The sequence below is a fragment of the Etheostoma spectabile genome, chromosome 3 (assembly GCF_008692095.1).
Source record: "Etheostoma spectabile isolate EspeVRDwgs_2016 chromosome 3, UIUC_Espe_1.0, whole genome shotgun sequence".
NCBI lineage: Eukaryota > Metazoa > Chordata > Actinopteri > Perciformes > Percidae > Etheostoma > Etheostoma spectabile.
The window spans coordinates 15,556,212-15,583,688 of record NC_045735.1 but is presented as its reverse complement, the minus strand read 5'-3'; the positions used below and the strand labels follow the sequence as shown (position 1 = coordinate 15,583,688).

At 45.0% G+C, this 27,477-nt stretch overlaps 1 long non-coding RNA gene across 1 annotated transcript; it reads left to right on the top strand.

Annotated features, from left to right (window-relative positions):
* Window positions 1–3,843: 3,843 nt before the first annotated feature.
* On the top strand, window positions 3,844–27,477 carry LOC116672505 (uncharacterized). Its single transcript, XR_004327572.1, has 3 exons — window positions 3,844–4,003; window positions 16,718–16,725; window positions 27,466–27,477. It is a non-coding gene; the product is annotated as an uncharacterized LOC116672505 (long non-coding RNA).

Here is a 27,477-nt window from a genome sequence, read left to right as displayed (position 1 = left end):
AGACAGAGGGGGAGGGATCCAGGCAAAGGAAGGAGAGGGGAGGAGAGATGGGAAGACTGAAGCCTCACCTCGTTTCCCGGTTTTGCGACTGGCGTTTATCCCTGCTGGAACAAAGACTGCCAGCCCAGCCCAGCCCAGCTCTGCCTGCCCTCCCCTCAAACCCCCACCAACACGCCCTGTATCACATTCACACGCATGGCAGCGAGCAACACACACATACACCCACACACCCACGCACACACACGTGCGGTCTTTTGCGAAGAGTGGATGGGGGAGATGATCAATAACGGCCAATTATCTGCTCTGATACTCCGCTCAGAGAAAATAGTCGCATGCAGGCATTTTAATACAGAACACACATATGCCTAATAGAACACAATGATTCTAGACAGCTCTGACTGAAGGAATTGCAGCTTTGGATGTTAAGTTTCTTGCAACAAATCCAACTGCTCAATATAGATCACCTAATATACAGTGTAAAGCACTTCAAATCTGGTGATGTCCATGCAAACCAACATTAGTCTTTTTCTCCATTTCTCACACACATGAAACCTTCTAAAGCCTTATTAGCCTACGTTGTCGCGGCTTGTACACATCTTAAAATCCAGAGCAGAGACATGTATGAGCAGTAATGAGCAGGGCAGTGGTGCAGAATGACAGGGTAGAGGGAGGAGGTTCATGGAGGAAAGAGGCGGAGCCAGACTTTGCTCAGCTGAAAACCTAGTGGGGTCAGGGGCCATGCTCCGCTATGCTCCCCTGGGGACTGAGCACTATTTTTCCATTCAATAATAGAACTATTAAAAATCTTTACACCAAGGAAAAAAGTTTATCATTGTGATATGAGAACAGACATGGTCTGATGTTGCTATTTTTACATTACATACCATAGTGTAGGAATTTGGCATAAACAGCGTTACTAATCTTTTAACCTTTTTTTGTTACACTATGTTGGAGTAGAATAGACTGGGTAAGCCCCGCCCACTCGGTCTGGAAACCTGCACATTTAATTCTCCTGCTTCAGTTCACAATTTTGCAGGAACCAATCACAAACTGGCTTATCTACCTGCCGCCCTATTGGCTGGTTTAACACGACGACGATAGAGAAGCGACCAAGCAGCTTCTTTACTTTCAACATAGCGGCCACTGAACGCCACCGACGGATCGTTGGTCTGATTGGTTAAAGGACTATCCAGTTGCGTACAGAGTCATTTGAACTATGCCCGTTAGTCCCGCCAATTCCTCATAATAATCTGTCTCTAGACATATTATATCTATAGGATCTAATTGCAAATCAAGAATCCTCATCAATGCCAACGTAAATTTGGTCTTTAATTCTCTGAATTGACTAATAGGTTAAAAGAAAACCATTTCCTAAATTATTTTAGATTTCTTCAAATAATAAATAATGTGGGACTTTAAAAAAAAACAACCTTTGGACCCCGGAAGACACACCACCCCCTCTCCCCCCCATCCCTAATATTCAGAACAGATAGATCTCAGATGCACATATTTCAAGTCTTCCACCCATCAGACCTTAGTGAATAATCTGCCCGTGAGACAATCAGTCTCACTAAAAGCACGGCGAGGCCCAGGCAAGCAGCTCTAATCTCATTTATCATCACCTACCCGTGGGGGGGGGGAATGGATGAAAGGCAAGCAGAGGACCAGGAAAGAGCAAGAAACAAGCGCTTAATCAAGGTTGGAGAAGCAGAGCACTCTCAGTCACAGTGTGCAAACAGACTGCTGGGGATTCTGACTCCACTGGCAGGGACTATGTTATGGGACAGGAGACAGCAGGAGACAAGCAGGTCAACCATCCACCATCCAGCAGCTGTAGGGCAGGCCCAAAGTGAAATGCCACACAGCGTTATCAAATCCATGTCCATTAATACACTTGAATGTATAGAACGTCAGAATGCATTTCCTATAGTTTAAACCACTGGAAATCACTTTGGAATCCCTCAGCATTCCCCGACACCTTCCTCACAGCTGCTGCTGGTTCAGAGTTAATCCAAACATTTTCAAAAAGCCACACCAATCAGGGTTTGAAGCAAGTGACTGTCTTTGAGGACAAAGTAATGCTGACAACAAAAGCCGATGCTGCAGGTGTCATTTGTGCTAGTGGATGCATTGCTCTTTGTAGTTGCATTCTGAAACGCGCTACAGCTGTCAGAGTTTCCTTAAACAGAACTTCAAAAGGGGATGAGACACCTGCTGCAGCAGCAGCCCTGTTTCACAAGTTAGGCTGAAATGATTTGGACTTTAAACCTTTTGTGCAAGACCCAGTTGGTGTTCCTGTCAGCCGTGCTGAGGTCCTGAAGCTCTGCTGTTGCCTACCTTGTGACAGAAGTGCTGGGTAGTGATGCTGAAAACGTCCAGGCACAGGGAGGCCTTCTTTAACTGGGCCTGAAGGCTCTGGAGCTGAAGGTCCTGCTGCTCACAGCGTTCCCGCAGCTGCTGGATCAGAGCCCGGTCCAGCTCCTGGGCCCGCTCAGTCCCAACAACACCAGGACCAGCTGCTGTCCGCCCACCAGCCATAGAAACACAAAGCAAGATGCACAAAACATACTGAGATATTTTCACTTATAACCGACTTAATTAAATATGGACAGATCAGCTGTATAGCAGATCATATCTATAAGCACTAATCAAACTTTTCCTCTGACTTATTAAACCAGCAAGTGGAGAACCAGAGCACAACACAAACGTTCCAAACTGGAATGTCTTACATTGCTAGACCTTCCTCCACAGCGCTGCAAAGGAAGGTCTGGCTAGTCCACACAGTATTCCTGGATGGGAGAAAAACCTGCTCTGGTTTGATGGCATTTCTTTAAACCAATCACATCATCTTGGGCGGGGCTAAGCTCCGGACGGAGCCACGGTGCCGCTGCTAAATAACCTCGGGGAGGAACTTGGTGGAGCATGTGTACGTTCAAAAGTTCTTTTAGTTTTTAAAAAAAACAACAGCTCAATCAACTAAGGATGATTTTCATTGTCAATTAAAATGTCACTTTCTTGATTAATGGATTCATTGATTGGTCTATAAAATGTCAGAAAATATTGATCAGTTTTTTCCAAAGCCTGGGATGAAGTCCTCAAATGTCTTGTTTCATTCACAACTCAAAAAGATTCACTTTACTCTCACAGACAAGTGAAGAAACTACAAAAGTTTCACATTTAAGAAACTGGAATCAGAGAATTTGAACATTTCTTCCTTTAAAAAATGACTCAAACAGATTCACCAATTCAAAATAGTTGGCAATTAATTTTAATAGTTTAATAATCCATTCAACTTTGCAGCACTTACTCAATCAATAATAACAACTGTCATTAGCCAATAGCAATACTTAATAGCTAAGTTACACTGCAGATAACATTAGCAGCTTGGTTTAATCACAGACACAAACAACTCAAGTGCTGATTGGTTGGAACCACAGTGGTTTGTATCCTTGTCAATGCTCAGACCAATCAGCTGCTGTTTCCTCTCTCCCCTGGAAACACTCATACTAGGGAACTACAGTATGTGCACATCATGTGTGCAGTATCCTTATCACCTGGACCTGAGCTCTGTCCGCTCCCCCAGGAAAGGACAGAATGCTGACGTGTTGTAATCTGACCCAGCAGGATTGCTACTGAAGGAGCTATTCCAGAATTATAGGTCTTGAAGCTTGTTGCTATGACAACAGCAGGCTGCCATGGGCCTTGTAACGAAGTGTGCGGTGAGAGCGAGAGGGACGGTCAGAGAGAGGCACTGTAAATTTAAAGGTACAGTAGAAGCTGGTCGTGCTTTCTCCCTTTGTACCACCTTGGATCAAACCGAGCAAACACGTGTGTGCGTATCGTTGCTGTCAGGTGAAAACCTTGTATGTCCAAAGCCAATCAAAACCATCCCTTTTCAGGAAATAAAAAAGGCTCATTTGAAAACATTCAATTGAGCTATTAACCTCAGACAAAGTCAGACAAAATCACCTTGTCCCTGTTTAAATATCTGTTAAACCCACAGGTGGTGACCAATACCGATGATTTATGAAAAACATTGAAGTTTTGAAAATATCGAGCACAATATGTGTAGCCAGTATGTGTTTGCGCACACACACACACACACACACACACACACACACTCACCAGGGGACTGTGGCTTGGGCGATACCACTGCAAATCTTTTGGGGGAGGACTTCGGAGGCAAAACAGCCTCTATGTCCTTCTGCCTTTCTCTCCTCGAGGCTGTGTAGGAGAGATAAAAGTTCATTTCATAATGGACACATTTGAAACACAATCTCATATATACAGTATGTATGTATACAGTACAAATACTTAGCTATCAGAATCTGAATCAGAATCAGAAATACTTTATTGATCCCCGAAGGGAAACTCTGTGTTACAATTGCTCAGATATTAGAAATATAAGAAATATAAATAAAGAAATAAAGAAATATAAGGAGTGTGGATATTTACATAGTTAAAGGTATATTATGATACAGTATTTACATAAATAACATAATTAGGGTGTTGCAATGGTGAAAAGAAATAATAATAATAATAGTAGCAGTTGAGTATTGCACACATACTACTAGTAGTAGTATGCTAGCATGCTAGCACACGCTACTGTACTAAAGTGGAATTTTCCTGTATCTGTACTTTACTTCATTATTCATATTTCTATAAAATGTTACCTTTAATCCACTTTTCCTAAATAAATGTATACTTTTACTGCACTACATTTCTACACTACACTTCATATCTTAGTTACTCGTTACTACAACATGAAATTTGTTGCACTTGAAAAAGCAAGTTTGGCTTTCATTCTAGATTGCCAAGCAGCAAAAAACAAAAACAGAAATCATAGGCCAAAACTTGAAAGAGAGGGAACAGCATAATCATAGTGTCATGGTGCAGGCTCTGCTGCTATGGTAACAGACGATGACCATCCCGACGACAGTGGTGATGAAGATAACGTTGCACATCTTTGGCATTAAGTTCCTAATCAAAGTTACTTTTACTTCTAATAATTAAGTACATTTAATATCAAAAAATTACTTTTGATACTTAAGTGCAGTCCTTCTTTAACAAAACCAAAGGTTCTTCTAGAGACAATATACTGTATATCATATTTATGAAAACTTTTCGTTCTCTGAATGCTCATCATCACTTGTAAAGAAAGAAGTACATAACATCTATTTTTTTGCTGGAAACGGATATGATGTAGTCGCCGGCGGCGGTGTCGCATAAACAGAAAATATTTACGTGAATCTCCCCCCCCCCCCCCCAAGCAGCCCATCAGACACCGCCTACCAAGAGCCTGGGTCTGTCCAAGGTTTCTTCCTAAAACCAGTTTTGGCCTTTGGAGGAATTACTAGAATTGTTGGGACTTCATAAATTATAGAGTGCAGTCTAGACCTACTCAACTATCTGTGTCTCAAGATAACTCTTGTTTGATACTATAAATAAAATTTTATTTAATTGAATTGAATCCAAAATGTTGATTCTGGGGAAAAGAATTGATTTTAAAAATTGTTGCAAAACATTCAGAAAGTCATGGGCATGGGACAGTTGTTTATACCAATTAGGAGAATCATTTACACTAAAAGGTGGTATTACTTTAGTCGGTGCTGAATGGGTCCAGACAGCTATCAGGACTGGTAGGAAACTGATAGTCCAGCAGTGGAAGTCAGCTCATCCTCCATCATTCCCAGGCTGGTACAATGCCCTGAGTACAGTTGCTGCATAGGAACGAGTGTCCTTCACCCTGCTGGACAGGCTAGAATGGCAAAACTTTCTTCAATATGTTAATGACCTTCATTGATAAACTACAGGCTCTGCCCCCTCCTCCTACACAAGACAAGAGCTCTCTGGTTCACATTTCTAGCGTAGCCTTCTCCATATATGGGTTCTAATTTTTATTTTCTGTCTGATGTCTATGTTGTGTATGCATGCACCGATGCATGAGTTGCCCTGTGTTTGTTTAGTTGTGTGAGGAATATGTTTATGCTTCTTATTTGTCATTTGTAACCTGTGCTAATGTTTAAAACCAATAAAACATTTGCAATTGTTGCAAGACCCAGTGTGGTACAGTGTGGCACTGTGTGGTACAGTGTGGTACAGTGGCGAGATCTTTCCTTCTTTATAGAGTTGTGTAGATTGAATTATTACTTTGTTATCACTATTATTACTTCAACAAATTTCAATCTTAGTACTACTTGATCTCAGTGCTGCATTTGACACGGTCGACCACGACATATTACTAAACCGATTGGAAAACTGGGTAGGACTGTCTGGCTCAGTACTAAACTGGTTTGAAACCTATTTACAGAATAGGGATTACTTTGTGTCAATAGGTAATTATACATCCGAGCATACAAATATGACGTGTGGAGTTCCCCAAGGCTCTATTCTGGGGCCTCTTCTGTTTAACATCTACATGCTCCCACTGGCCCAGATTATGGAGAACAACAAAATAAGTTACCATAGTTATGCGGACGACACACAAATTTACATAACCTTATCGCCAGGGGACTATAGTCCAATACAAAAACTGACTAAGTGCATCGAACCAATTAACGGCTGGATGTGCCAGAACTTTCTGAAATTAAATGAAGGAAAAACTGAGGTGGTTGTTTTTGGAGCAAGAGAGGAACGATTAAAAGTCTGCGCTCAGCTTCAAACAACAATGTTAAAAACAACAGACAAAGCCAGAAATCTTGGTGTAGTCATGGACTCAGACCTGAACTTTAACAGCCACATTAAGACAATTACAAAGTCAGCCTACTATCACCTTAAGAATATATCAAGGGTTAAAGGACTTATGTGTCAACAGGATTTGGAAAAACTGGTCCATGCTTTCATCTTCAGTAGACTTGACTATTGTAACGGGGTCTTTACAGGTCTCCCTAAAAAATCAATCAGACAGCTGCAGCTGATTCAGAACACTGCTGCTCGAGTCCTCACTAAGACCAGGAGACTGGATCACATCACTCCAGTTCTGAAGTCTTTACACTGGCTTCCTGTGTCTCAAATAATTGATTTCAAAGTACTCTTGCTAGTTTATAGATCCCTTAACGGTTTAGGTCCAAAATACATTTCTGATCCGCTACTACACTATGACCCCCCCAGACCTCTCAGGTCATCTGGGACAGGTCTACTTTCTGTCCCCAGAGTCAGAACTAAACAGGGTGAAGCAGCTTTCAGTTTCTATGCTCCTCATATCTGGAATAAACTCCCAGAAACCTGTAGATCCGCTGCTACTCTCAGTTCTTTTAAATCAAGGCTGAAGACCTTTCTTTTTGATGCTGCCTTTCTTTAAATGAATGCTCATTTCTTTAAATTTATTATGCTGCACTGTAACTTTTATTCTGGTGTTTTATGTTTCTATTTGTTTTTAACTGTCTATTCATGTGTTTTATTGGTTTTTAATGCTTATGATTTTTAACTGTTTGTACTTGTGTTTTATCTGTTTACCTGATTTTGTGTAAAGCACTTTGAATTGCCCTGTTGCTGAAATGTGCTATACAAATAAAGCTGCCTTGCCTTGCCTTGCCTTACAGTGGGGTACAGTGTGGTACAGTGGGGTACAGTGTGGTACAGTGGGGTACAGTGTGGTACAGTGTGGTACTGTGTGGTACAGTGTGGTACAGTGTGGTACTTTGTGGTACAGTGTGGTACAGTGGGGTAGTGTGGTACAGTGTGGTACAGTGTGGTACTGTGTGGTACTGTCAGTGACCACTAGCTGGAGTTGCTGCTCCACTTGTTCACCCAGCAGGAAGCTGAGGACGCTCCTGACTCACACAGGAATACACTCCGTGACCACTGGATGGTGTTGGTGCTCCACATTCACTGATGTCAACGGGCCACAAGGTGCAGCCACTAACAACAAAGAGTGAGGGAGTTCATACATACGGTACTGTATCACTGCTGGGATGCAATGTTAAATAAACAATTAAAACACACCGCAGAAGGAATCAGCTTTTAGGCTAATTATCTTTCATTCTGTATTCCTTTTTCTTCAAATCTAAAACGGCATCCCCCACCAGTGGAATGAACACTGGGCGTTAAGGGTCCGCCACGAGGCACACTTAATCCTGGTCCTGGGATATCTTCACTGTGAGAACGCTTTGTGCTTTTTCAGCTCAGTACCATGCTCATCGAGCTCAGTTTTAGAGGTTTAGTTGTCTGTTAAATACAGAAAAACTCATTTTGTCAATGATTTCTGTTTCTTTCTGTAATTTCAGATGATGAAGATGTTTTGTGCTGAAGGACAACATAAGTAAATTTACTTATTATGTGTAAATACCTGCAGAGACGAGACAAGGGACAACCGGGCTATGAATTCTATTAGAAGGCTCCTCAAAGAGGCCCCTAAATGTAACATTGATTCCCATCCTTTTGCATCTTAAACATAAACCAAAATGCCCTGACAAAGACCTTGTGGTTGAAATCTTGAAACACTAGTAATTTTAATTTGAATAATGGGAACAGATTTTTGCATGGTGGCAGAAATCTTACAATTTACTGTAGAGAGATAGATTAAATAAGTAGTTCCCAAAGTGGGGTCTGGGGACCCCCAGGGGTCCTTGAGGGGGTTCATAAAAATTTCTATCTACCTGCTACACAGTAACCTTAGAGACAAATAACACATTAGAAACAGTCATTTCTGTGAATGACCTGCTGGAGGAGAAACAGTGCTGTCATCACAGGGCTGGGGGCTGAGGAATGAACACCAACATGTGGTTGTGTTCATGTACGTTCCGATGCTAAGCTGCCACCTCCCCCTAACAGTGCTGCTCACATTCCCAATGTGAAGGATCAGAAACAGCAACAGGAAGGATGCTGTCTCTGGAACATGAAGGGTGAGCAGCAGATGCTGGTTTCCTCAGGCTACGTACCAAGCGGGGAGCAGCGCTGCGGCGGCAGACTGCGGCGCTGGAGGCTGGGGGCGTTGGGAGGGTGAGGCCGGCTCTGAGCGTTGGAGGCTTCGCTGGGGGGCGCTGTGGCGTTGTGGAGATGTGTGTCGTCGCTGCCACTGCCCGGATCTGCCGAGCAGGAAGGATGACAGAACAGAAAAACATACATTTTTCATAATTTGTACATCAGAAATACTTTACATGTATAGTGCCATCAGTCCATGCAAAAAACCCACGGTACTTTTTATTAAAAAAATTAAAAAACCCACTTTTTTGCCCTCTATTTTTGGCCCGGGAAACCCCCCCTCCCCTGCCCTATAAGGTTGTTTTTTTTGGACCAAGTAAGTAATAAATTATTTTTCCCCTGGAGACAAATTTCCTTTTCTCCATCCTCTTCATCCGCTTTACCGGGTTTTGGGGCCGGGGGGGGCAGCAGCTCCATGGGGCCCCCCAAAACCCCCCCCTTTTTCCCGAGCCACATAACAGCCCCGAGGGGGGTCCGGGGCCCTTTCCCGGCCATTTGGGGAGATATAATCTCCCCACCTGGCCGGGTCTTCCCCGGGGCCCTTTTCCCTCCCAGCTGGACGTCCCTGGAACACCTCCCTAGGGCGCCCAGGAGGCACCCTTTAACGATCCCCAAACCCCCCAAAATGGTCCTTTCGAGGGGGGCGAAGGGGGCAGGGGCCCTCAAATCCGAGCTCCCCTCGGAGACTGGTTTTCTCACCCTATCCTAAGGGAGACCCCCACCCCCTCCTGGGGGAAACCCCCATTTGGGCCCGGCTTGTCCCCGGGATCTTTTTTTCGGCCCGGGACCCAGTTTTGACCAGAGGGGGGGTTGGAACCCAAAAATTTTTCCCGGTAGATCGAAGTTTCCCTTCGGGCCCCCGCTCCTTTTCGTCACAACGGTGGAAAAAACGGAATGTAATACCGCACCGCTGCTCCGTTTCCCCCTCCGACCAATTCACCTCCATAGTCCCCTCACTGCGAAACAAGCCCCCCAAGGTACAAAAACATTTCCCCCATTTTGGGGGAAGGGACTCACTCCCCCCCCCAAAAAAGAAAGCACCCCCATGGGTTTTCCGGGGGGGAAAACCAGGCCTCGTTTTTAGAGGTGCTGACCTCTTTCCCGGGCCGTTTCACATCGGTGCAAAACCGTCCAGTGGGGCCCTGAAGGTAAACGGCCGAGGATCCCATCAGGCCCAAAATCACCCCAAAAAAGCAGCGATGAGACCCGAGCCCCCCGAACTAAACCCCCTCCCCGCCCCACTCCCCCGATATTCTGCCCCCAAAATTTAAAAACAAAATTGGTGACAAAGCCAGCCTGGGGGGGGCCCAAACCTCACCGGGAAAACGATCCCGACTCCCCGGAAAACCCACACACCTCGCTTTGGTTTCATACAAAATTTGGATCCCCCTAAAAAAGGGACCCCCCACCCCTTTTCCCGCAGCCCCTCCCAAATTTCCCCCGGGGGCCCCGGGTCAACGCCTTCTCCAGATCCACAAAACCATGTAGACTGGTTGGGCTCTCCCGGGCCCCCCAAAAAGATCCTTGCGAGAGTAAAACCTATCCTTTTTCCAAAAAACCGGGAAGGAATCCGATTTTTTCCCTCCTTCAATCCGGGGTTGGGGACTATGGGCCAAAACCCCCCCTTTTCCCAAACCCCTTTGGGAGTAGGTTTTCCAGGGGGGCGGGAGAAGGTGTTTCCCCCTGTAATTGGACACCCCCTTTTGGCCCCCTTTTTTGAAAGGGGGGCCCCCCAACCCCGGTCTCCCATTTCCTTTTAGGCACCGTCCCGTTTCCCAGGGAATGTAAAGGGGTTTTCAACCAAACCCCCTAAACACCCGATTTTCAGCATTTTTTGGAGGTCTCACCCAATCCCTGGGGGGGGGCCCGCTGGGGGGGTTGTTTGACTCCCTCAGCGATTTCCCCCCGGGAAATTGACGCAACCCCCCATCATCCTCCACTCTGCCTCCCCCAAGGGGGGGTTTTCACGGGATTTGGATTTTCCTAAAAGTGCCCCTTTCCCCCCCCTATACCCCCTCAGTTGAGGTCAAAAAGGGGCCCCAACCCTTTGGGGGTATACATTTGGAGGTTTCCCTCGTTTCCCCCTCCTTAGGTGGCGAAGGGTTTTTCCAAAACCACCTTGGTGCCCCCCCCAAAAGCCCCTTCTCCAATCTTCTCCAAACCTTCTCCCACCCCCCCGCTGTTTTTGCCTCTGTCACAGAAAGGGGCTGCACCCCCGGGGCCCGCGGTCCCGAAACTGCCCCCCCGAGTCCCCCGAACAACATACCCCGGAAAGACTCCTCTTCAGTCGGACGGCCCCCGGGCCCAAACCGGTGTCCCCCAGGGTGTTCGGGGGGTTACCGCCCCTTGGGCCCCTAAAACCCAAGACCCCCGCTCCCCGCCGCAGTTTGTAGCAATGGAAGCTTTGAACATTGTCCTCAGGTTAAATGCCCCCCCCCTCCACGGGGGATCCAAAAAGCTCCCCAGGTTTGAGTTGAAAGCCCGTGGAAAGGGGCCTTCCAGCCGTTCCCATTTTACCCGCACACCCGTTGGGGGCTTCCCAAGGTCTGTCCGGGACTCTCCCCCACCCCCAAACCCAAAACCCAACCACCAGTTTGGTGATCATTTTGCAAAAATCGGGCCCCCTTCTTCACCCGAGTGCCCAAAAACATACGGCCCCCAATCAAATGAAAAACGATTTTTAAAATCAAATCTTTTCCCTTTGGCCTAGGGTGCCGGGGTACCACTAAACTTTTTAGAATCCCTATTTAAACATGGGTTTTTGATGGACAATCCATGACTAGCAAAGAACCCCAAAAAACAACAACCATTTTGGGTTTAGATGGGGGCCTTTTCCTCCCAATCACGCCTTTCCCCAAGTATCCCCATCATTGCCCACGTGGCTTTGAAGTCCCCCAGCAAACAAAGGGAAAGCCCCCTACGGACCCCATAAAGGACCCTTTTCAAGGTCCCCAAAAGAAGGCCGAATACTCCAAACCTCTTGTTTGGTGCATATGCACAAACAACAGTCAGAGTTTTCCCCCCCATCACCCGCAGGCGTAGGGAGGCGACCCTCTCGTCCACCGGGGTAAACTCCAACGCAGCGGCGCTCAGCCGGGGCTTGTGAGTATCCCCACACCCGCCCGGGCGCCTCACACCAGGGAGCAACTCCGGAGTAGGACAGAGTCCAACCCCTATCCAGGAGAACGGTTTCCAGAACCGAGACTGTGCGTAGAGGTAAGCCCCACCAGATCTAACCGGGTTTAGCGCTCCACCTCCCGCACAAGTTCCGGCTCCTTCCCCCACAGAGAGGGACATTCCACGTCCCCGAGCCAGCCTCTGCTGCCCGGTTCTGGTCCGTCAAAGCCCCTGACCTTCGCTGCCACCATATAGCAGCGCACCCGACCCTTTGGATCCTCCACAGTGGTGGGCCCATGGGCTGGAGGGAGAGGTGCCACGTACTTGTTCGGGCTATGCCCGACCGGGCTCCGTGCAAACCCGGCCACCAGAACGCTCGCTCACGAGCCCACCGTCTGGCCTGGCTCCAGACGGGGGCCCCGGGCTTCCTCCGGGCGGGGTCTCTCTATCCCTTCCTTGATTAACCATTGAAGTCTTTGAACCATTCTTTGTCATGGTCCCTCCCCTGAGACCTCTTTGCCATGGGAGACCTACCAGGAGCACAAAGCTCCAGACAACACAGCCCTCAGGTTCATAGGGACACACAAACCTCTCCACCACGATAAGGTGATGGTTCCCGGAGAGGTAGTTCTTTTTCTAAACCGCAGAAATTCACTAAGACTATAAAAAAGTAGAATGCTTCAAACATCTTAATTATTCATTACAGCTGATATTACGCCTCTAGCTTTCTGTGGATATGAAAGGCTTTGGTTCACAGACAAACTGCGGCTGTAGCGAGGAGTAGTCCAACAGAAAAACATCCCAGAGAAGAAACAACCCCATACGAACAGGAGATTCCTACACGCTGTTGTTTGCTTTTACAAAATGTCATCAGGATAAACTCTCAACTGTCTCTGGATTCCACAAGTAAGCATTTAGGTTTGTGAAACCAGATATCTCCAACTACTTATCATGAAATATTCAGCCCCTCAATCAATAACACTGCTGACACATGCTGCACCTATAGGTGCCTCAGCACTCTCAGGAAGGAGGAGAGGAGGACACTTTGGGCCTTTGAATTCAAATCTCCTTTTTTCTGATCGGAGAATTAATATGTCAGATGTGTCGAGGAGGCTGAAATCACAAACGGCAAGCTATTGCAGTAAAATATAGTTGATTTTAATTAAATATAAACTAAATTAAAACACTTTTGGATGTCAAAATGTCCAGGTCCGGGCGCCCAGATAGCTCAGTTGGTAGAGCGGGTGCCCTTATACAGAATAGAGGTTTACACCTTGATGCAGCGGCCCGGGTTTGACTCCAACCTGCTGCATGTTGTTCCCCCTCTCTCTCCCTGTTCATGTTTTTAGCTGTCCTGTCAATTAAAGGCCTGAAATACCTAAAAAATAACTCTTCAAAAAAATATGTCCTGTGTGAAACCTCCGGTGGAATGACAGTAACTGGGAGAGCATGCACAGCTGATGCTTCTGTTATCCAAGGCTGAGCCAAGCAGCGGATTGGCTGAAGGAGAGTCACACTGCTAAATGCGTGTTTCTAACCTGCTTACAGTACACATCTACGGATTCAAGCATCCTCCGACCAAAATACACAAACTCAGACATGTAACATGGGAATATTCAAATATAGTTGTCCCATTGTGTTTCTGTCTGATTAGTTTGATAGAATTTTTTTTAAATAACCAATCAGAAGCGTAAATCAAAGCATGATGTGACGTATCTCAGTAAGGACGCCGATGTGACCTCTAGTATTGTGTGAGTTTAAGGAAATCCCTCAAGACACAATTTAGACAACGAGTAACTGTTTAACATGGAGCAAGTTTTGAAACTCTTTGTGAAAAGGCACAAAGTTCTTTACAGTGAAACTGAAATTGGTCTACAACTGTTTGTTCTTTACATGATGGACTGAAAAAAACAAAATTGCCCTTTCAGTCAAAGTCAAAGGATCGTAAAGACTTTGAAGAGAACAGTGTCTGGTGATCTTTTTCCTTGCAGGACACCTCAGGGATGGAATTGATCCACAGGAAAAGAGGCTTAATATTCATGGCATGCCACAGAGAGTTTTGCTGCTTAACGGCGGTGAAGTCTCACTCGGAACCGGTATGCAAAGCATAAAGTCGGATTATGAAGTATATAGTGACTAGTAGCTGTATCATGTCTATAAAAGGTCACAAACTAAGGATCAAGGCAGAATTCAAACTGCTTGTTTTGTCTGACCAACAGTCCAAAATCCAATATATTTACTTAATACAATAAATTTACTTAGTGCAGCAAATCTTTACATTTAAGAATCAGGGAACAATGCATGTTTGACTTTATTTTTAGTTGATAGACAACTTCAATGATTCATTTTCTATAAATCAAATATTCAACTGTTTACTAATACATAGTATCTTTCATCTCTTGTATCTTGACATCCAAGTAGTGTCCATAGTACAGTCCAATGGACACTACTGAGCTAACTGGACAGATGAATGCCAAATGTTCATTATGGAAGGATGTACTCACTCCCAGTCACAAGGTTGAGCTGAGGTGCATCCTGGGGAATGTGGCTGCTTTGGAGGCATACGGTGGCATTCTAATGGAGCAGCGCTGTCAGAGCCGACAGCCTGAAGGGAAACACTGCCATGCAAGCTGCCAGCCATGTGTATGCTGTCTGAGCTATTCCCAATCACTTTACTATCTGGTAGACTCCCAACTATTCACTAAAGCAGCTGAAAGGAACACAGAAAATGAGTAATTCCTTTACAAATTTAACAACAGCTCCACACAGCGAAACTAACAGAGACAACAAAGGCAATAAAAGGGCCGAGTAGGACACACTTACATGACTGCAGCTTAGCATCTGGAGCTGGGGCTCTTTTCTGAAGAATCAGTGTTAAAAATGGTACAAAATAACCCAGTAAAGTGTACATTGAAGACTTTTAGGAGGGAAGCTGAAGCAAAGAAAGATCATTATCTGACTTGACTGTGGTGAAAGTTTGAGGAGGCGACCCACAGGCAAGAAAGAGGTTGGTCGGAGGTGTCGGCGGGAAAAACAGCTTCACAGATAATCCTGTCATGCCACACCCTGACTCTCTCTGTTCAACATATACTGCAGCCGCCGGCACTACCTTTTCATTTAACAGAATAGAAATAGGGAAGAAGAGACTGCTGCTGCCACGTGAGGCTGTTTCTACGGTTAAGGCTGGGGGGGACAAGACATAAGTAAAAGTGGAAAGCAGGGAAAGGCAGCAGTCAGCTGTCAAGGCGGGAACAAATGGGGTGACACTTGAGAGCGAGGACAGCAGTCGTATCTATCATCATATCAGCCAATCAGCACAGTCAGTACGGAGGCCACAGGGACACTTTTGTCTGTGCAACAGACCAGTCTTTTTCATTTCTTTAAAGATGACTTTTTATGTATTTAGGTATTTTATTTAGGTATTTTTATTTGATCAGCTAGTGATAGTCGATAGACAGGAAAGGGGCGAGAGAGAGAGAGAGAGAGAGAGAGAGAGCGCGGATGACATGCAGCAAAGGCCCGGCCTGCTGCCAAGCACTACATGGGGCACAAGTCCACCAGGTAATCTAGAAGTTCCCCCTGGATCAGATCAATCTTTCTGGGTGATTGGAATTGATTTTAGTTGATTTGGTCAGTTTATATTCATGGTGATAGCTACCAAAGTAAAGATTGATTCTGCACAGCTGTGTCAGGTGGCCCTTTGCAACTCAGTCAGACAGGATCAGGGCATGAATGTGAAAACACAAGGGGGGGGGGGAGTGATTTTCTTCACAGTATGTCTAAGCGTTTTCACACAGTGGTTGCTCTGAGTCAGCACTGTGAACAATTGCATCTGCAGAGCTCCGTGTTGGAACAGAACACATTATATTTAGTAAAAGCTGCAATGAACTGGCAACTTCGCAGCTTGTTCTGACACATTTCTTATCTCTCTGTTACACTCAGAGACACTCAGCTTGTCAACTGAATTGATTTCTCTAGCTGAAGGCTGCGGGAGCTTGGGCCTGAGCGCCGGTATCTGATCCAGATAAAATGCTGCAGTATGCAGGCTGACGGGAGGAGAGGGACTTACATCGAAACCTCTGTGGTGCAGCAGCTTTCCGCGCCTACTCGGGATAAATGAATGAAAAATGAAAGGAAGTCACTGGCTGTTACTATGGCAACTGAGGATAGCAGGGGCAGCTACAACTACTGCTGAACTAACTAACGTGGAGATGTGATATCACACAGGCACATCAAACAGAAATATGTATCTCTCTGTGTGATATTCTACATCTACGTATTTTCACGAGTTACACATTATAAGCTAAAGTAGTAAACTTATGTAACTGTAATTCATATGAAACGTGTGGGGAGCGAGCATGACTCACGCTGAGAGGCTCGGCAGGGATCACTGTGACTGCTGTCGTTGGACTGGGTGCTGGACACAGACGAGACACTGGAGCTCCGGGCGAAGCCGAAGGTGGTAGAGGACGGGAGGGGGAACCCTGGGGGGACGGAGACCGAGGGCGGGTTTTCACCAGGACGCCCTTGGGGGGGGTTCGGACCTTTTTTCTCCGATTCTTTTGCTCTCTAGAGTAGAGGAAAATTTTATTTGGGTAAATCTCCAAGGCCTACTGAGATAGGGGCCATACTTTCTGTTTCTTTGTTACATTTTGATACCAAAACATAAAGAGTACAGAGGTAAAAGTAATAAAAATAGGTTTTATGAAACCCATTTTGAAGCTATAGTGCGTATTTTGCTGTCCCCACGGGAAATTTTAAAGAAATGAAAAAACGGGTACGGCCCCACAGGACAGGGGCGCCAGGCTGGAAGTGGGGGGTACCCACCGGCACGCGTACCGGCCCTTCGTTTTTATCTTAAGGTACCCCCTTTGCCCCTCAGTGCCATATCCTTCCCTGACCGCGAGGTGTGAAGATCAGTAATGATAAAATAAAAAAGTGCATGAACTTTTTTTCCCACAAGGGTCTAAATGGGTTCAACCTTTCTTTGTTTTAACATAAGACGTAAGTATGCCGCATGCTAAATTGCTCCCGTATCTTATTTTGGACACATTTTGCTTTTAACTGATGGGGTAACGTTCCGAGCACATGCCAAGAAGAAGAAATAAAAAAAACAAATTTAATTAACAGCCACCCAAAAGAAAAAATCATTTCCCCGGTCCGATTTAAAAGGGGAGGACAGATTTGGTTTTTCTCAAGAGGTGACATAAAAAACAGCATAATTGGCTTTGCACCGAGGGAGCCAGCAGATACCACTCACCTAGGGTCCTGGTACCCTGGGGCAGCCTGACCCCGGCCTGGGGGCCGGGTGACCTTGGCCTGCCTGGGAATTTTGTCTGGCTGCAGGCTGCCTGGTGCCGCCCCTAACCCCAGCGAGGCCTCAGAGTCTGGGTGAGCGGTACACCGCCTCCCCTTTGGGTAACAGGCGGGGGGAAAAAATTTCAAATACATTTTCATAATAAAAAATTTACAAGAATAAAATCGAATCAGAATATTCACTGACCCCCAGGAAATGTTAAATTCAGTTGCCCGCAAGGTGTGCCAATGTAGTACAGTGTGAAAATAGGCGGCAATTTAATTTATATTGATTCAAATTGGGGTCCCAATTTAAAACCCAAAAATGAAAAAAGTTTTTTGGCCATGTTCGTTTTGAAGAACCCATTTTGTATTTTGTTTGTGTAATAAGACGTATAGCATTCAAGGAGTGAAAATGTGACGGAGAGGGAACTGTGTTTTGTATCTGGAATTTTCATTTGTCTAAAAATTATTTGGGATATCTCGAGAGAAAACTTTATTTGCCCCAAAAACCCTTTCTGGAGATAAAGGAACAAAAGTATACCCGGAATTTTCCATTTTAACCAAAGGGTTTAAAGATAATTGTGTAGTAATCATGATTTCAACTGCACAATTTACATTTCAATGTTCAATTTTTATGAACAACTCATGTAATGTTCAATTTAAAAATGGGGTTTTATTGGGTAAAACTGAATTTTTCTTCTTCAAATAACTTAAAAGCCTTTGTTTTGTTTAACCACTAACAATGCAGTTGTTCTTTTCGTGTTGAAATCAAAAGACCCCTTTTCACCTTTGGAGGTATTTCTGGCTATCCCCATGAAAAATGCCCCCCTTTCCCCTCGCCCTTTTAGGGTGGTGCTGCTTTGGAGTTTTTCCCCGTCCCAGCCCTGCCGGGGGGGGAGTCCCCCCTTCTGCATCTCCTGTGATATTTTTCAAAAGCGGTTGGAGGAAAATAGCACCCGGGGTAGTTTGGTTTGGGGCCAACCTTTGGTCTTTATGGCTGGTGGGTGAGTGAGAAATCTTTTGGGAGGGGGAGGTTTGGGGGCATCTGTCCCCGGGTTTTTACGGGGATTTTTTCGAACATAGGGGGTTTTGGTCTCATTTTTGGTTTTGGGGGGGAAAACCTTTGGGGTTTTTTGGGGCCTTTTGCGACAGGGGAAGTTTTTGGGTGCCCTGCTCAAAACCCGTCTTACTGGTGGGTTTGATGTTTACTTAATGTCTTGAGGGGGGGCGCGCGCTCCAAGCTCAATGCCCTGCCGCTCGGACCTGGGAGGGGGAAACCCGGGGTCGTCTTTGGGGGAAGGATAGTTTTCGGCGTGGTGGGGTGTGGCCCACGGGGGGTTCCCTGGCTATTCTCTCAGATTGAAGAACCGGGGTGATTTGGGTTTTCCCAAAAAGCCGTTTTGGAGGTGTTATCAAAAAAGGGTGTTTTTGAATATTCTCAAACGATGGCTCTTCTTAAAAATGTTTTCCAATGTGCGTTTTTAAATCGTCAAAAAATTTTTTTTTTTTTTAAAGGTTGGGGCAAATGATTGTTTTTTTTTTTTGGATCAATTTTAATGATCCCTTTGTACTGTTTTGGGTTGGCCGTGGTTTAGTCCCGGGGGTCATGTTTTGTGTTTTATCCATTTTTGTGCTTTCTTCAGTGATGTTTTTGCAGGGGGAAACCCTTGGCTCTGGACTCCCCTTTTATCCAGTTTCCCCCTGGGAGATATTGCCGCTTTATTTTTCTGATTTTTTCTTTTGTCATCAATGACGTCCTTCACGGAGTCTCTGTTCCCCATTGTCCCCTGATGCGCATCCTCGGAGGGAACGTTGAATTCAAAATTTATGCCACACTTTCCTTTATTGGCTTTTTTCCCCGGGGGGGGGGGAGGCAACCGTTTTGGAAAGGCCCGGCCGTCGGGGAAAAAAGAGTCGTTTCGAATGGGTTTTGGTAAAAACCAGGCAATGTCCCCGGGGTCGTTGGGCTGGGTCTTTCCCCAGGTCCCGCTGTGTCCCGCTTGAAAAAGGTGGACAGACAGGCACAAAAATTGGTTTTGGGTTTTCTCCTCCCGGCCTCCTACTTCGAGAAAAAGAGGCCTGGGTTTGCCATGGTCAAACAGCAGGGGCTTCCCCCTTCCCCGCTTGATTTCCCCAGGGCTTCTGGGATTCAGAAAGGGGGAAGGTTTTTTTGAAGTCTTTCGGTCTGTAAGCCCGCAAGCCTCTCCTCCTCAACCAGGGAGGCCTCCCGCTCCGCACTCCAGCTTCAAACTCAGCCAGCCGGGGGGGCACATGGGAGTCCGTGCCCCAAAATGAGACTTTGTTCTGTCTGTTTTAGTCGTTTGGGCCAGAAAGCAGCCATTTTCCCCCTATCCCTCTATCCTCTGTCCGGATCTCATTGGCGTTGGCATCCCCTTCAGCCAGCACGCCCCCCTGCTGGTTGTTGTTCCCTAACTCACTCTCACCAAAATGCTCTCCTTGCTCGCTCATTTTGGAAACAGCTGAGTTTACAGCGCCCTCGAGAGCACTTCCAAGATCAATCAGCCATTACAAAAAAAGTCTGTCTACCCATCAAAGAGTCTTACTGGCACAGCATGAGCCTAGATTGGATTTTCCCATTTCGTTTCCAGTAATTAGAAAGTCTAATATCATATCTAATTTGGAAAATGGATCCTTATGACATCTTGTCCTTGTCCTGTGTAAAGACAAAAGATAACAAATTACAATATCAAAACTATTGTCAGGTACCCCAGATATTAAGCACCACCCCTGTAGAAGACACAGAACCATTAGTAAAAAATCTTTTGCTTCCCCCTTTCTCTGAAGTGTATTTAATTCAATGTAACTAAATAGTAAACTGTGGAGTAAATCAGATCACTGTGAACACCTAATGTATTCTGGGCCCTGTAGAAAGGCATTTTCTATATGCCCCCCCCCTGCATCCACAGCTACTCTTTCTATCATCTTTTTGGGCCTTCCTCACATGAGGGTCCTGGGTACTCAGTCCCCCCCAGTCTGCCGTGTTCTCAGATCTGTGTGACAGAACGGGATTCTGATGTCTGATCCAGTGCAAAACCCCAAAATAGATCCTTACTAATGGTTTGTTATTTGTCAAAAATAATGTCTTCACTGGCAGAAAGCTGAGCAGTCATACAAGGAGAATATCATACAGGAAGGCTTTTCTGAATACATTATTAATCAAGCGAACCAGAGAGGAGAACAGACTGTAAATAGGAGACCACTAACATTATGACATTCCAATTATAACCACTGCATTGATTCAAACTAGGAGTAACTACATTTAAATAATGATCTTTGGCTAATAATCTACTTAATTGGCTTGTAAACAGGAAAACAGTGGATGAGCATAAGAATTTGATGTGTCCTATAAACCTGCCTGGATTGATCCAAAAAAGGTGTCAGTTCCCTAATTCAGCAGTTGCAGAATTGGGCTGAAATCTCACGACATGGGGCCGCTCCTCAGCCACAGCAGGAGACTCGGAGAATGGAGCGTAACAGCTTGGTTTCCCCCACTGAGACTTTTGCAACTTCACAAGCAACCCATAAGCATCCTGTGCTCAGATTTAAAAAGATTTACAACCTATTGTATTATGAATATCAGCCTTTTTAATAATACTGTTAATAAAAATTAGAAACAACGGTAGTTATGTGGCCAATAACCAGAAGTGCTGCTACTCCATCTTTGTTTTGTAGCCAACAATGGGCGGCTGTGGCTCAGTGGTAGAGCGGTTGCCTGCCAATCGGAAGGTTGGTGGTTCGATCCCTGCCCCTGCAGTGGCCAGCAGTCATTGTCAAAGTGTCCTTGGGCAAGACACTGAACCCCGAGTTTCCCCCGGTGCTGCGCATCGGAGTGTGAATGTGTGTGAGTGTTTATCTGATGAGCAGGTGGCACCTTGTACGACAGCCCCGGCCACAGTGTATGAATGTGTGTGAATGGTGAATTCACACACACTGTAGATGTAAAAGTACTTTGAGCAGTTGTTAAGACTGGAAAAGTGCTATATAAATACAGCACATTTACAATATGAATTTTACTTTTGCTGGACAATATTGTCATTTATAAGTAAGTGCATTGTATTTTATAGAGTGCTTTTCACCAATACAATCAGTCAAGTACTTTGTGCTGATTTCTTTGTGGACACTAATGTCTCTACCTGTGTCTGTGACTAACAGACTAGATGTCTTGTGCTTCTGCTTCAGCCTTGCAGTGTAGTCTGAGATTGTCAACAAGATCATTTACATTCTGCAATGCCATTGTCTACTGTATGATCCCATGCATGCTCCCTCTGCATCAGTCATTGCTGGCTGTTCCCTTCACTGCTGCAAATACATCAAATGTTACCAAATCCACAACATGAAGTAAACAGCTGACAACGACACAACAACATGTCATTGTCTGAGATGAAAATAATCATCTTTCTGATATTTCTGCAGAGGAGCTGTGTGGTTGTGGCATAACGACAGCATACTGCTCTGTGGGCCAACCAGGAGGCGGTTAAGTCTGTTTGCTACTACATTAGCAATGAATGGCTTCACATTAATAGTGTTTCATGTAAGCATGTGTGTGACAGGCCGTCTCTGAACTCTGGTGCTGCTGGTGGGTTTGGGAGTTCTCCTTGTGAGGCCTTTCTGCCTGCATCTACAAAACAGAATGCACTTACTATTAAGTATCACTAGACACCAGACGTCATGAGGAACTTGTTAAACACAAAGTGATACTGATGTGGAACTGAAGTGTGGAAAATATATCTATCTGTACCATGTGGAACTGACTGCCCTGCTGCATGACAAGGGGAATTTCTTGAGTTCTGTCAGATTGTCAAAATGAATGTAATGTTTTGGATCACATGGTCTGGCAGCTCACTTCTGATTATAAGAACTCTATTTAATAATTGGTGTGGGGGTATGGGAAGGTGGAGCGCAAGCCCATGTATAAAGGTTTACACCTTGATGCTGGGGTTCAACTCCAACACACAGCCCTTTGTTGCTTTGCTTTAAAAATAAAGGCTTAAAAAGCCCCCAAAATTATCTAAAAAATAAATAAATATAAATAATTGCTATAGAAACTCAACAATTATTAGCAGCAGGTGTGGTGTCTGATTAGGACTATAGTATACATTGGAAATATCCAGTGTTGCTCTATCGCTGCTGTTTCCCTTCATGTCTTTAGCCAAAAGCACATAATGCATGATGTCTGCCGTTGACCTATTTCCTGAGTGGCCTCTTATCCAGGAGAGAGAGACCTTTCCCAGATGCTCAAAAGCTTTGCTATTATTCAGCTCTGGTTGCCAAGTTCAGCTACATGTACTGTAGGTACCATACATTCACTTTTAACAATTAAAAATTAAATTAAAAGTTAACAAAAAAACATTCTCATTTTTTACACTTAAAGCAACACTAGAGAACTTTTCCCTCTTTGGTCTCCTACAGGTTGGAAGTGGAGCTGGGCACCCAGATAGCTCAGTTGGTAGAGCGGGTGCCCATATATAGAGGTTTACTCCTCAACGCAGCCGGCCCGGGTTCAAATCCGGCCTGCGGCCCTTTGCTGCATGTCACTCCCCCTTTCATATCTTCAACTGTCCTGTCAATTAAAGGCCTAAAAAATGCCCAAAAAAATAATCTTTAAAGGAAGTTGAGTTCACCATTACATCACATTGTCCAGTTCATCCGATCCACTCCCCGATCTGGCAAACTTACATCATGTAATGTAATTGACATAGAGCTGACACTAACGATTATTTTTATAATCGATACATGTGTTGAATATTTTCTTGATTAATTAGTTGTTTGGTCTATAACATGTCAGAAAATGTGGGTCAGTGATTCCCAAAAGCCTAAGATGACGTCCTCAAATGTCTCGTTTTGTCCACAACTCAAAAATATTCAGTTTACTGTCACAAAGAACATATTAAAGATGCTGGAATCAAAGATTTTTTTTTAACTTTTGTCTTAAAAACTGACTCAAACCGACTAATCGATTATCAAAATAGAATAATCATAACAGAAGTAGTAGTCTCGGGACACTCTGCAGGTAGAGTAGGTCTAGACATCAATACCTGTTTAGAACAGCTCGGGGGGGGGGGGGACAGAGCTAAACTGGGGAATTCTCTTTGTTTTATTAGTCCTTGTTAGACTCATCATCTGATTAGCATGAAACCTGACTGACTACTGAGCCACCACATCGCTTTGCTCCCAAATGATGCCCTAACAAATCCACTTGCACAGCAGGAAATAGCATCTCATTTCCCTTCTTATGAAAATCAATCTCTTGTGTCATATTAGTTCGCTGCATGCTCAGAACAAGGAGGGGGAACAACTATCGGTTACAAACCACATGCTGTGTTTTGAAATGCAAAGAGGGCCCAAAGACAGCAGTGTGTTGTTTAACGTGCACACCACACTAAATGCTGTCTCAGCACCTGCACTGCAGATTCCCTTCCACCTGCCTCTGCCCATGCCTCCCGATCAGGTCTCCGTAGTACTGTATGGTTACCACATAACGCCACTTACTCCTCTGGGTAACCCAGCCACCGATGCAGCTGCGGTTCCCATTCTTGCTTGGAGTATGCTGCCTGTCAAGAGATGACAGATTGGATAAATGAAGACTTGTTTCAAGAGAGAAGCTGCAATCTGGTAACAGGAGGGTTTCTCTGCAGGCAGCCATGCTACTTCATCCCTTCCATTGATCTACGACTCCCAGTCACTGCAGTGCAGACAAGTGTACACCACAGTAACAACAGTACTGAATGGCATATGACCCTCATACAAGACAATGGAAGATAAGAAATATCAAGGATAAGAGGGGGGGGGGGGGGGGGCAAACGCTCAGCCATGGTGTTAAGAAGTGCTAGGTGATTTTCGTCATCACTTCCTGTACCACCTCTTTGGTATTTCCGCTGCCTAACATCGGCCTGCCAATACATCGGTTGGGCTCTAATTCTTTTACTGAACAAATAAATAACTGAGTTGAATATAAAAGGCACCACTGAAAAGAATGACGGCTACATTTTACAGTGCAGTTTCCTACTGATATTTTCTTACAACTAACATAAAATGTCAGTGTCTTTTACAACACGTCGCAGCCTTTCACAGTATGTATCACATGACGATTTAATAAACGATATATTGTGCAGCCCTACTGTACAGTTGGATCATTCCTGCATCGCCCCCCCTCCCCTTAAATGACATTACCTGGTTGTTTTCCGCTCACGGCTGCAACAGCTGATAATGTTCCTGCAGTGACACCGTGATGGAGATTGAGGAAATGTATGCTCGTATAAACATCATGCTTCCCTGAGCATGTTCCCCCACCCCCCATTGTTCAGCATCCCAAGCCGCCGCCACCTGCCTCCTGATACTGTACGCAACATGACGGCGAGACCTTCCCATTCATCAGGGCCTCTTATGAGATCTGTGCATCCTTGCGCGAGGGTTTGTGTGAGTGTGCGCTCAGACCACAGGTTTTTCGTGCGGTTTTAGCAGGGCGTGTATCTCCGGAGCAGAGCACAGATTAACGCCTGTGTGTGTCCACCAAGCTTCACTTGGTGGCTAATCTGGAATGCTCATGAAATATTGAGGACGCATGAACATGAAGGCACCAGTCTCCCTCCCTTTTTAGTGCTTCAGCAGCCATGACTTTCTTTGTGTAGCCAAGCAAAGGTCAAATAAGATCTTGTGTTGTTGTGAAGTTAAAGTGTGTGCCTCTGAGGCCTACAGGTAGGCCAGGTATCAACAATCACTTTACAAATAGATTTGATTCTGATCCACAAGGTCCCGATTCGATTACATTTCTGATTCATTATCAGTTGGGTAGGGGACATTTGAGTTCTTTCTTGGATTTAAAAGAAATTCTCAGTTAACCTATGATGTAAAAGGAAGAAGCAACCCTCAAATATTTAAATAATGAACCAGGTTAATGTTGTTCCAAGTCATTTTTACTTGAAAAGGCATATGTTAAAAGATTGATTTCTGGATTGTATTAATCGATATCAGATCACTCAAAACAAAACAAATATTGGTTTTAATCGGAGAATCGAGGATTTTAACAACAGCCTACCTACAGGTGAAAGGTGAAGATACAACACACATGCTGGAAAGAAATGCACCATCCTATCATATGATCTGGTCATATAACATCAACACCTTTCATATTAAATTAGTATGATCAGCGATGCCTCTGCGGTGCTCAGTGCTGCACTGTCACACCTTACATAACGCAACAAAGATCAGGCCTTTGGATACCTGTGGTCGGTCACCCCCCCCCCCCCCCCCCCCCCCCAGACATCTGTCTCTTCACTATTACTGATGTTCATTCATTCATTCAGCTCGCGCCTTGTTCCTCATTTCCCAGCTTCTAAGTATAAAGTGCATCCACACACATGATGCCCATACAGGAAGGGGGGGGGGGGGGGGGGGACACTGGAAAACAAACATGAGACACTGTAGAGGTGAAACAAAACACCACACAACACACACACACACACACACACACACAACACACACACACACACACACACACACACACACACAGGTGAGTCCACCTATAGCGAGGTTACCTTTTTATATCTCGACTATTTCAAACAGGAATTAGAATTTTTCACGCCTGGAAAACACTCAGAAAACGAATTGAAAATATTGTTATTAATACACACCAGCACCAACAGGATGCGCCGTGGTCCCTCCAGCAGATGCAGCAGTGTCAGTCCACCTAACGATCAGGGGCGTGATGGAGATTGAGAGGGAGAGGGGGAGAGAGGGAGAGATGGAGAGACGGAAAGGGAGAGAGGGAGAGAGGGAGAGACGGAGAGAGAGAGAGGGAGAAAGGCAGCGAACCGTCCCCGGTGGAAAGAGGTACGTAGTAGGTAAGTAGACCTTACCGTTACCGTTCAGACTCCGCTAATCCGCGGAAGAAGAGCTCGGCTCTGAAGACAAGAAAGACAGGAGGGACACATCCAGAGGAAGCCGTGAGGGAGAGGAGAGAGTCTGGGGCTTCGCTGGGAAACACGGAGGAGAGGAGAGGAGAGGAGAGGAGAGGAGAGGAGAGGAGGAAAGGAGGGGGGGGGGGGGGGGGGAGGAGAAGAGGCTCAACGCCCATGCAAACATGGGCTCCAGTCGCCCCCTGCAGGTGAAGTCATCAATCTGTTTTTTCTCTTCATCAAACATTTAGAGCTGCATACAGAATCATACAGCAGCATCACCGTGTACACGTTAAGGTCCCATGTATCCAAATACTCACTTCCCTTTAGATGAGAGCTTTTTTGTTCCATTATTCTATTCATATTTCTATTATAACCACACAATCCAAATACATAACCTACTTGATCTTTTCTTAAACAATGTTTGTATTGAGTTTTCATTGCAATTACATCTTTTTACCCCCCCCATCCTGTCCCAGCCCACATCAACTCTTAATTTTGTCATGATTTATAAATATAAAAAATATTATACCTTTGAAACAGTGAAAAATCTGGAAAATACCATACCACTAGAACTGCAAAGATTTCATAGATTAGTGTCAACTACTAAATTAATCTGATATTTTAAATCCCAAACCGCTCAACCGATAATTGAGAAAATAATACAACAGATAAAAAAGAATTAACCTTTAGTTGCAGCCCTACAAAACACACACACACACACCACACACACACACCACACACACACACACACACACACACACACACACACACACACACACACACACACACACACACACACACACACACACACACACACACACACACACACCACACACACACACACACACACACACACACACACACACACACACACACACACACACGTGTCACATGCTGCCTCATCTATTTTAAAAAATCAAATAAAAATCAAAGACAAACTCTGTGGCTTTAACTTCAAACATTATTTATTTACAACACAAACCAAAACCAATAGGAAGACAGCAGCAGTGCATGCTGGGCCGCTGTCCTTCACCACTCCGACACACTGTAAACTTATTTAGCAGTACTAGAAAAGCTACATCTTTTATTCCCCAAAACGTTTTAAAATAGTGCAGCATGAACACGTTTACATAAAACAGACAGTGTCAAGGACAAACTTGTGGTTTCATTTGCAAAATGAAGCCTCACATGACTTTTACTGGAACTACAGCGGCCAATAGCA